This window comes from Neolamprologus multifasciatus, chromosome 9 (assembly GCF_963576455.1).
Source record: "Neolamprologus multifasciatus chromosome 9, fNeoMul1.2, whole genome shotgun sequence".
Lineage (NCBI taxonomy): Eukaryota > Metazoa > Chordata > Actinopteri > Cichliformes > Cichlidae > Neolamprologus > Neolamprologus multifasciatus.
Genome location: NC_140447.1, coordinates 10,224,043 through 10,235,029, shown reverse-complemented (window position 1 = coordinate 10,235,029; position 10,987 = coordinate 10,224,043).

Sequence of the window (10,987 nt, the reverse complement as noted above, 5' to 3'; positions counted from 1 at the left end):
CATTTTTTGTGCATGTTTTTTTTTTTACTTTCTGAGTAATCTTGTTGTTTGATAATGTATGTATTTATTTTTGAGCTAGTTTGATTTTCATGTTTTGGTCCTGATGTAGGTGGGATATATAAACAAAATATATTTTAGCTTATCTTGCTTTTATTAGGTAATCACTTTAGCACAGATTGGTGGCCTGCAGGCAAAGAGCTCTCTGGAGAGGAGACACTGATAGATTTTATCTGATGATGATTTGCTTTCGAGAAAAATTACATTTGCAAGCAAAGACCAATATGCAGAAGATTTCTCTTAATATGCTGTCAGCCGGTGATCAGCTGATCGCCAGCTGCTCGCCAGCTGATCACGGGGCCGGGTTTAAAAGAGAGACGCCACCCACCTGTTCGCCGCTCAGACATCGTTCTCCTCGTGTCAGAAGCTCCAACTCTTTGCCGACGTCAGTGTCCTTCTGATTCAGCAACCGTGAGTGTTTTCCCTCTCGATTCTTTTTCTGTAACGCCAGTCCGAAGCCACGCTTCGTGCACTGACGTTACTAGATTAACTGCGTGTCTGTTCCTACCCATCGCTAGCCTTCCCCGCGTTTGGGTCTAACCAGCACGCCACACGGGCACGCCGAATTACCGTGCGTAGCCCGCCCGTTCGTGACAGGATGTCTGAGCCGCGAATAGACCCAGCGGAATTCGAACGGCTGAAAGCCGAAGTGATATATCTTCGCGGTGTGGTAGATCGGATGAGCACGAAAATGGAGTCCCTCACCGAGAACCTCCTCCAGCTGTCCACTTCCGTCACCAAGCTGCAACGCCAGCCAGCGCCGGTGAGCGCGGAGCCCCGGATCGGACTACCAGATAAGTGGAATGGAGTCGATGGCCGGCCTGATGGGTTGCTTGCCACTTTAGACATGCTGTTTGAATGTCAGCCCACTAAATATGCCACCGCCCGTGCAAAAGTGGCAATGCTGACTTCTCTCTTGTCTGGCCAGGCTCAGGAATGGGCCGCGGCCCTCTACAACAACAAATCTGCAGCTTGCAATGATTATGCCCTGTTCGTGGAGGAATTAAAAAAGACATTTGTCCCCCCGAGCAGTGAAGTGGAAGTGGAGTCACAGCTGCTTCATTTACGCCAAGGCAGTCGACCCGTCTGTCACTTTGCTTCCCACTTCCGTACCCTGGCCGCTAAGCTGAAGTGGGGTGACGCCTCTCTACGCTCCATTTTTCTGGAGGGACTGGCTGGTTACATCCGAGATGAGATGACCGGCCGTGAGGCCCCCAAGACCCTGGATGAGGCCGTGGACCTCGCCCTGAAGATCGACCAACGCGTGATGTCGCGGCCTCGCCACACCCCCCGGGCCTTCAAACCCCTCCAGCCTCAGAGGGCCACGTCTTCGCAGTCTCCTCCCCCCTCTGAAGGAGCTGCTGCCAGCTCACGCAGCGCATCCAGCGAGGAGCCCATGCAGCTGGGTGGACTCCCTAAGGGAGAGAGAGAGAGACGCTGGCGAGAGGGCCTCTGCGCCTACTGTGGATCAGCTCGACACCGCCGTCCCCAGTGCCCGCTACGTCCGGGAAACGACGACGCCAGGTAGGCTGCAGGGGAGTCCCACCTGGCCCTTCACACTCCTCTGGCCCCTCTCGTTTTCTGTTACCAGTAACATTCCACCTGAAACACCGCCAGTTCTCCTCTGAAGCCCTCCTGGACACCGGAGCCGCTGAAAACTTCATCGACCAAACACTAGCCTCCCGACTACGCATTCCGTTAACTCCTGTCGATCGATTTCTCCCGGTGACCTCAGTCGATGGGCGACCCCTCCAACCCTACCCGATCCAGTTCCAGACCCAGCCGGTTCACATGTCTATTGGGGATCATCAGGAGGAGATCCGGTTCCTTGTAGTCTCGGCCACCACCTCTCCTCTCATCCTTGGATACCCCTGGTTCCGTCAACACGACCCCCACATCTCCTGGTCTTCCTGCCAGGTCCTGGATTGGGGTCCCCAGTGTCCGCGCCGCTGCCTTCTCTCTCGGACCAAAAAGGACCCGGAGTCAGAAGAGGCCTCACCCCCGGAGCCCACTGATCTGGATAAGATCCCTCCGGCTTACCATGACCTGTCTGAGGTCTTCAGTAAGAGGCGAGCCTCTACTCTACCGCCTCATCGCTCCTACGACATGACCATTGAGCTCCTCCCGGGAGCGGTCCCTCCTCGTGGTCGCCTGTTCTCTCTGTCTCCCGCAGAGAATAAGGCCATGGAGGAGTACGTCGCTGAGGCTCTCCAACAGGGGTTTATTCGCCCTTCTACTTCTCCTGCTGCTGCTGGATTCTTCTTCGTCAAGAAGAAAGATGGCGGGCTCCGCCCCTGTATAGACTATCGGGGCTTGAATAAAATCACCGTCAAGAACCGCCATCCCCTTCCTCTGCTATCCACCGCCCTCGATGCCCTCTCCCAGGCCTGCGTCTTCACCAAACTGGACCTACGCAGCGCCTACAATTTGGTGCGCGTCAGGGAAGGGGATGAATGGAAGACGGCCTTCATCACCCCTCACGGGCACTGGGAGTACCTGGTGATGCCCTTCGGCCTCTGCAATAGCCCTGCTGTCTTCCAACATCTAATCAACGACGTCTTGCGGGATATGCTAGGCCGGTGGGTGTTTGCTTATCTGGATGACATCTTGATCTACTCCCGCACCGAAGTGGACCATGTTCGCCATGTGAGGGCTGTGCTGAGCAGGCTGCTCGAGTACCAGCTGTTCTGCAAACTGGAGAAGTGCGCTTTTCATCAGCGGTCCACCTCCTTCCTAGGCTTCACCATCTCCTCTGATGGCCTGACCATGGACCCGCAAAAACTCCAAGCCGTGACCCAGTGGCCTCAGCCCTCCAGCCTTAAGCAGCTACAGAGCTTCCTGGGCTTTGCCAATTTCTATCGGCGTTTCATTCGGAATTTCAGCACCGTTGTCGCCCCACTGACATCCCTCACCAAACCAGCTAACCTGCCTAAGCCCTTCTGCCTCCCCCCAGGCGCAGAACGGGCATTCCGCGACCTCATCCACCGGTTCACCACGGCCCCCGTCCTGCTCCACCCTGATCCTGCCAGAGACTTTGTGGTGGAGGTGGACGCCTCCGATGTCGGCGCTGGCGCCGTCCTCTCTCAACATGGTCCGGATGGAAAACTTCACCCATGCTGCTATTTCTCGAGGAAGTTTTCGCCCACGCAGCAACGGTACGGAGTCGGGGACCGAGAACTCCTGGCCATCAAGTGGGCCTTAGAAGAGTGGCGGCATTGGCTCCTGGGGACGAAAGACCCTTTTCTGATCTGGACTGATCACCAGAACCTAATCCACATTCGGTCTGCCAAGCAGCTCAACCCAAGGCAGGCCCGTTGGGCCCTGTTCTTTGAGCCTTACAACTTCCACCTCGCCTACCGCCCTGGTTCCAAGAACGCCAAGGCAGACGCTCTCTCCAGACAGTTCGCCCAGGATGGCCTCACGTCAGACCCCGGACCTATCCTACCATCTCAGTGCTTCGCCGCCCCCCTTCGGTGGCCCCTGGAGGACTCTATCCGGGATGCCCTGACTGCCGAACCGCCTCCGCCTGACACCCCTGCTGGGAGGCTCTATGTACCTTCCCGCTGCCGTCAGGAGGCCTTGCTCTGGGCTCACTCCTCCCCGCTCTCTGGTCACCCGGGGCCGGACAGGACCCTGCAACTCCTCCGTCGCGCCTTCTGGTGGTCCTCCATGGCCCGGGACGTCCGTGAATTCGTTTCTGCCTGTGACACCTGTGCTCGGGCCAAGTCCTCCACTCAGCCTCCCACAGGCGACCTTCACCCTCTCCCTGTGCCGAGACGTCCCTGGTCCCATGTCGGCCTTGACTTTGTTACCGGCCTCCCATCCGTGGGCGGTCTTGACACCATCCTCACCTTTGTGGACCGGTTTTCGAAGGCAGTGCACCTGGTCGCCCTGGCTGGCCTCCCTTCTGCCAAACGGACGGCCGAGCTCTTCCTGGACCATGTCGTCCGGCTTCACGGGTTCCCCAAGGACATCGTCTCCGACCGGGGGCCCCAGTTCACCGCGAGGTTCTGGAAAGCCTTTTGCCGCCTGATTGGGGCCTCTCCCAGCCTCTCGTCCGGCTATCACCCGCAGACCAATGGGCAGGTTGAACGGACCAACCAACAGTTGGGGCGCTTCTTGAGGTGCTTCGTCTCCGCCCAACCGTCGCTTTGGCCTCGTTACCTGCTGTGGGCTGAGCTGTCACATAACCTTCACGTCTCTTCTGCCACCGGTCTCTCGCCCTTTGAAACCTGTTATGGTTTCCATCCTCCTATCTTCGGCCATCAGGAGGTGGAGGTCGACGTTCCTGCTGCTGAACAGATGGTCCGCCGCTGTCGTCAGGCCTGGATCAAGGCGCGGGCGGCCATCACCCGAGCCAACGCTCTGTACGCCAGACAGCATCGTCGCCGCCATCGCCCGGGTCTTCCCTTTCAGCCTGGGGATCGCGTCTGGCTCTCCACGAAGCACCTGCGGCTCCACACCGAGTCCAGGAAGCTCACTCCCAGGTTCGTTGGTCCATACGAGATCGCTGCCCGGCTCAACCCCGTGACTTACCGTCTCCGGCTTCCGCCCGCCATGAAGGTCCATCCGGTGTTCCACGTCTCGCAGCTTAAGCGGCGCGTTACTTCCTCGCTGGCGCCCCCCTCCCCGGCCCCGCCCCCGCCAGGTTCGTCGATGGGGGCCCTGTCTACGCTGTCCGGCGGATCTTGGGTTCCCGTCCCCGGGGTCGGGGGGTCCAGTATCTGGTGGACTGGGCTGGCTACGGTCCTGAGGAGCGCTCCTGGGTGCCGTCCCGCTTCATCTTGGATCCCTCCCTCATCTCGGATTTCCGTCGCCGCCGTCCTGGCCCGTCGGGTGCCGGTCGTCGGGGGGGGGGTCCTGTCAGCCGGTGATCAGCTGATCGCCAGCTGCTCGCCAGCTGATCACGGGGCCGGGTTTAAAAGAGAGACGCCACCCACCTGTTCGCCGCTCAGACATCGTTCTCCTCGTGTCAGAAGCTCCAACTCTTTGCCGACGTCAGTGTCCTTCTGATTCAGCAACCGTGAGTGTTTTCCCTCTCGATTCTTTTTCTGTAACGCCAGTCCGAAGCCACGCTTCGTGCACTGACGTTACTAGATTAACTGCGTGTCTGTTCCTACCCATCGCTAGCCTTCCCCGCGTTTGGGTCTAACCAGCACGCCACACGGGCACGCCGAATTACCGTGCGTAGCCCGCCCGTTCGTGACATATGCATTATTAATATGAGCAGAAATCTAAATGTCTTCTCTGTAGCAGTGGACCTTCCCTGGGTCCAGGCCACATCAACTACCCAGTGAGTGTTCCTTTTTAAAAAAGCACGTCACCTTTACCAGAAGCACTTTGAGAGACTTTGTACAGGTACCTGGTGGACTGGCTAATGCTTGATAAAATTAAAAATTAAAAACTTGACTGAGTAAAAATGCATTTTGAATGTTCTTTGGTTTAAAAAGAAAAAAGGAAAAACTATTTTTCTCAAGGATGCTGAGAACTAGTCCTGGATTGTTTCCAATTTAATTTTTTTTTTTTAAATTCTCTAATCTACCACTTGTCACTAAAAACAGAACATGATTCACCTCCTCTGCCTTTATTGACCAGCCTCCTATGATATTTTTAACACTAAAAACTTTGGAGTTTCCTAACTTGCTCGCTGTGATATATCTTTGCTGAATGCTGTCACGATAAAGTCATTTGTGCTACACGAGATTTTCTTCCACCTCTACCCCCATGCACTCTGAATTTCTGTGAAGTTACATATCCAATCAATTGTAAGTGAATTTAAAATTTTGGCCAGTCAAATATCAGCAACATGACACTTCTCCACTTCTGCTCTGCACTGACATAAAGTCAGAGAGAGTGAGGTGAATTTAATCAAATGATTCCCTGTAAATGAAACCTCTCATTACACCCACTCAGTCAGAGAAATGTGGAGCATTGATATGGGCAGCAGTTGGTTGCCACACTCAAGTGCTGTTATAATTAAATTCACCTTAAATGCATTTTACCATCAGCTGTTGACATGGTGTCCACATTCTCCACTATCTTCCCTCAAGACACATCCACTAATGGTCACACCCCAGCAACTGCGTGTTAAATGACTGGACATAATAATAATCTTTATTGCTTACTGGATAACAGCCAAGAGCTATACTGACGTTTAAGACACTTAAAGTGGGAACAGCGTGCTTCATGTTTGGGGCTTCACACAGTCCTTATTTTGCTGTCGTGTTATGTATTTGTGTTAGAAACTGTCTGGTTTCGCAGTGACTTTCTGCTAGTGACTGTTGCTTTCCTGTTTATTCTTCCTTTTGAGGACATCCTGCAAAATGAGTTATTGTGGTTCTGCTGTGTGTGGGCTGTCTGCTGAATAAACTAACACCTCTCTTTATGAAGACACTTCGTCACGCTGGCCTACTCAGAGACAAGTTTGTATGAGTACACCCAAGAGAATATTAAGGAGTGCTATACATGTTAACACCCCACCTCCCCCACCCACTCTCCCTGCAAACCTTGGATTCCTTAACCCAGTTCTTCGTTCCAGTTTGCGTGTGAAAAAACGCACTAAAGTGCTGTACAAATACAGGCCATTTACCATTTTACTTATAAACTGTGTTCAGTCAGAAAATGTGACCGCTGAAGCTGTAAGTGATCTAGCAGCTGATTCACCGTGTACATGTGCATGTGATTGTTTTTGTTAATGCCACCATCTCCAAGCCATACATCATAGCAGGTCTCACTACCATCTTGTAAACCTTCCCTTTTACTCCCCCTGACACTCATCTGCTCCACCCTGCCTTCACTGTGCACTCTCCGTTGCTTGGGATTTACCATAGATACTTAAACGTATCTACCTTCACTAACTCTACTCCTTGCAGGTTTTCTCCCACTTATTCACACACACTTTCTGTCTTGTCTCCACTGACTTTCATTCCTCTTCTCTCCAGAGCATACCTCAGATCACAGTGTTGTCTGCAAACATCAAAATCCATGGAGACTCCTGCTTGACCTCATCTGTTAGCCTGTCCGTCACCACTGCTAATAAGAAGGGCTCAGAGCCAGTTCTTCGTGTAGTCCCACCTCCACTTTGAACCCATTTGTCACTCCTACCGCACACCTCACCACTGTCTCACTGTCCTCATACGTTTTCTGCATCACATGCTTCTGTCACTACTGACTACCTCATGCAGTACCCCATGTTGAACTGCATAAGCAGGGTCTCTTGCAGCATGCCATTGCTGCTGAGGTGGGACACAGTAAGACAGTCATTTGGAATTTCTTAAATGATCCTGAGGGTTATGGAACCACAAAGTGATGTGGAAAATCCAAAATAACTTCACCAGCACTGAGCCAGAGGATCCAACTGGCTGTCCGTCAAGGCACTGGACGAGCACCTTGACCCAAATTAAAGCCATTACTGGTGCCAACTGCAGCCCCATAACCATTAGACAGCATCTGAGACCGAAGGGCTTCAAAATCAAAAAACATCTTCATAGACTTCGTCTCCTTGAACGCTAACAGAACTGACTGTTTGGACTTTGCAAAAGAGCACCAAACATGGGACTGGGATTGAAAGGTAGAAGAAAGTTTTATTCTCTGATGAAAAAAAAAATGTAACCTTGATGGTCCTGATGGTTTCCAACGTTACTGGCATGACAAGCAGATCCCACCTGAGATGTTTTCTACGCGCCACAGTGGTGGGGGATCCATTATGGTCTGGGGTGCTTTTTCCTTTAGTGGAACAGTGGAGCTTCAGGAGGTGCAGGAGCGTCAAACGGCTGCTGGCGATTTCCAGATATTGCAGAGAGCATCCTCATGACTGAGGGTCCTCGTCTGTGTGGTCACGACTGGGTTTTTCAACAGGACAACGCTACAGTACACAATGCCCAAAGGACAAAGGACTTCTTTCAGGAGAATAACATCACTCTTTTGGACCATCGTGCATGTTCCCATGATCTAAATCCAATTGAGAAGTTTACAAAAATGGAAAAGAGTTCTAGACAGTAGATTCCCTTCGTGCAAACGTCTTCACCACTTGGAAAAATGTTCCCTCTCACCTCATGGAAATGCTTGCATCAAGCATGCCGCAATGAATTTTTGAAGTGATCAACAATAACGGTGGAGCTACTCATTACTGAGTTCATGTTTGAAACTTTGATTTCTGTTTTGTAGGGGTTATGGGTTTTTTGGATGTGTGGTCCTAAACTTTTGATCAGCTGTAAAACAGCCTGTTTCAGTTTAAGTGTTGTTTTCGATAAATTGTATGCTCAAAAAAATGTTTTGCCTCACTCCCATTTATTCTTGTTGCATGTTGAAGCTCTACTTGGATCCTTGTTAAGATCCGACCATGCAAAATAGGATTTCTTTGCCATTTTTCAAGTGGTCTTAAACTTGGGACTGTCTTTAATTCTTGGCTCTACCTTCACTCACTTTCTCTTTTTGGTTTCCAAAGCCGTCCTACAGATTACCATACCAGAATGCCTAGCTGCACCACCTTGTAGTCTGCTACCTCTTTCACATTTTACTTTGTGCTTAATGGCAATCTAATACTGTTTATTTTTTTCTAGCAGGACAGTTCAGCTCATATTGCTCTTACATCAGAGATCGAAGGTCAAAATCTTTGAGTATCCAAGCTCTCGAATCCATCGGAGTGTCCCGAAAACTTATCTTTCTGCAACAAACAGCAAAGCAGAAGTTGAGTGGATGGCTGAGACCGCACATTAACTCTCCAAACAAGAGAAATGAAGAATGCAGCAATTCTGCAGCTGAGGGATTATACCCTAATGTCCAAAGTCAGGCCAAGGTTTCTATGGACTTTAATCCCTGTCTGATGTGAAATCTGTTTATGTGGAGACACTTTCTTTTTCACAACTTTTCCCAATTCCCTCAGAGCTGCTGTTGATGCCGTTCTGGAGGGAGTGGACTTAAATCTCATCAGGACTTTTGGGGGAGATTATGGGTAACACTTGGGGTTTGAAGCCTGATCCCTGAACAGCCTGCAGCGTGAATGCGAGCGTATCCACAATCTGTGTCATTAGGACAAACACAATCAAGCGTCTGGCCTGAATTCCCCCCAGCCTATGAGCAAAAGGCGGAAACATATTTAGCCTCCTGGCAGCCTTTACTTAAGGAAATCTTAGGTTTTACTTGACCTTATTCAGCAGTGCAGTGATAAAAGAGAGAGATAAAAGATCCTTTTCTCATATGTAGTGTGATTTATTACTTATAAGCTCAATTTCTAATATGATGATGAAGAGCTGATCAGTGAGCATAAAGAAACATAAATCACAAGAATCGCTGATCTTATAGATCGTTAAAAAATAAGCACAATCAGCTAAAAGATGTGAAAGTGTGAGATGAGACATTATTTGAACCCAGTGTACTAAACAAATACATGCATTTGACAACAGTCAGAGAAGCAGTTTTCACATGAAAACAAAGATCTTTAAACCTACAGATGACTCCTACACACAGTCAGAAGTATTTCTATTTTGCCCTCCCTGCATCACTTTCTGCAAACGGACACACACACACACACACACACACACGCTTGCACATGTGTTTGGTCAGCCCTAGGGAGGCATAAATCAAAGCAGGACTCTAAATGTGCCATGCTAAGTGAGAAGACTAATTTCAATCTTCTCAAAAAGTCTATCCTGCAGCTTTTCCCCCTCGCTCGCTGTATAAAAACATCTTCAGCAGATGAAAAACACAAAAATGGTAAAAAGGAAAGCTAACAGCCCAAAATAGGGCTTTGCTGCTGCCACTCGGAAGAAAAAGACTGACATCCGTTTGCGACGTGAAGACAACTGATGTGTCTTGTAATTGAATTCCTGTCAGATTTGCTTAATGTGCTGGCTGTCAGCTTGTCAAGACGTTGTCATCCGCACATCTTCCAAAACTTTCATTATGCCTGTTAGTGTGCCCACACAATTGTGCCCGCATGGAGAAAGACACAGTTACGCACGCATATACACCCACAAAGCGCTTCACGTCTTTTCCTTTCAGCAGCACTTCCAGGCCTAACCATCCGTCTTCTGCTGCGGTGGTCTTTATTCAAAGCAGTGTTTGACGGTTGCTAGTTACAGTGTCATCTGACTTCCCTGTGATTCACTCCAGGACCACAGATGGCTTTGCCTTTTTAGATGCCTTCACAAGTTGCAAAAGCCATACCATCAAGATGTTTAGCTAAGCTCACGCCTTGTAAGGCATGGGGAAGGCTCTTCGGAGATGGCGCGGAAGCTGGGTGGGGGTGGGGAAAGCGACAGGTTATACTTTGTTTACGGCTGATCTCTCAGTAGTGTCAGTGCAAAGGAGTGAATGGACTTACTGCAGTTTATATCTGCAGGCGCTGGCGCTTTGATGTACTCCAAGCTGGAAACAAAGGTGGATTAAAAGGGAAAGCCTAAAGAAAATATCAAAAAGCCACACAAATTGAAATTTCGGGGATGGAGAATGGAATTTTATCATTTCTTTCACGTGCACTGTGATTTTGGTAAATTGGCCCACCATAGTGATCATTTGTCTTTTTGTCTTTCCTCCAAAAAGCCTGCTTTCACCTCTGCCAGGGATTATTGACACATGAATGAAAAGCATGTATAAATTAGCAATGCAGTGTGCCACTTCAGGTGTTGGGATGCAAGAAAAAAATTTAACTTCATGAGAGCCTTTTGTGGAGACGCACAATAGCTCCAAACGTGATCACACACTCACGTTGTTAGCAAACTGGGCATGGGTAGCAGGCAAAGAGAATAATGAGAGGCCTGATGTAGCACTGCAGACTCTCTGGCCACAGACTGATGGGCCAGGGAACTCATTGCATTAGGGAGAGAAGGGGATGAGGAGTAGAGCACTACACAGTGTAGCAGTCACCACACATACACGCACATCACTAGAAAAGCATCCCACAAACACAAATTACCTGCCAGCATCAATA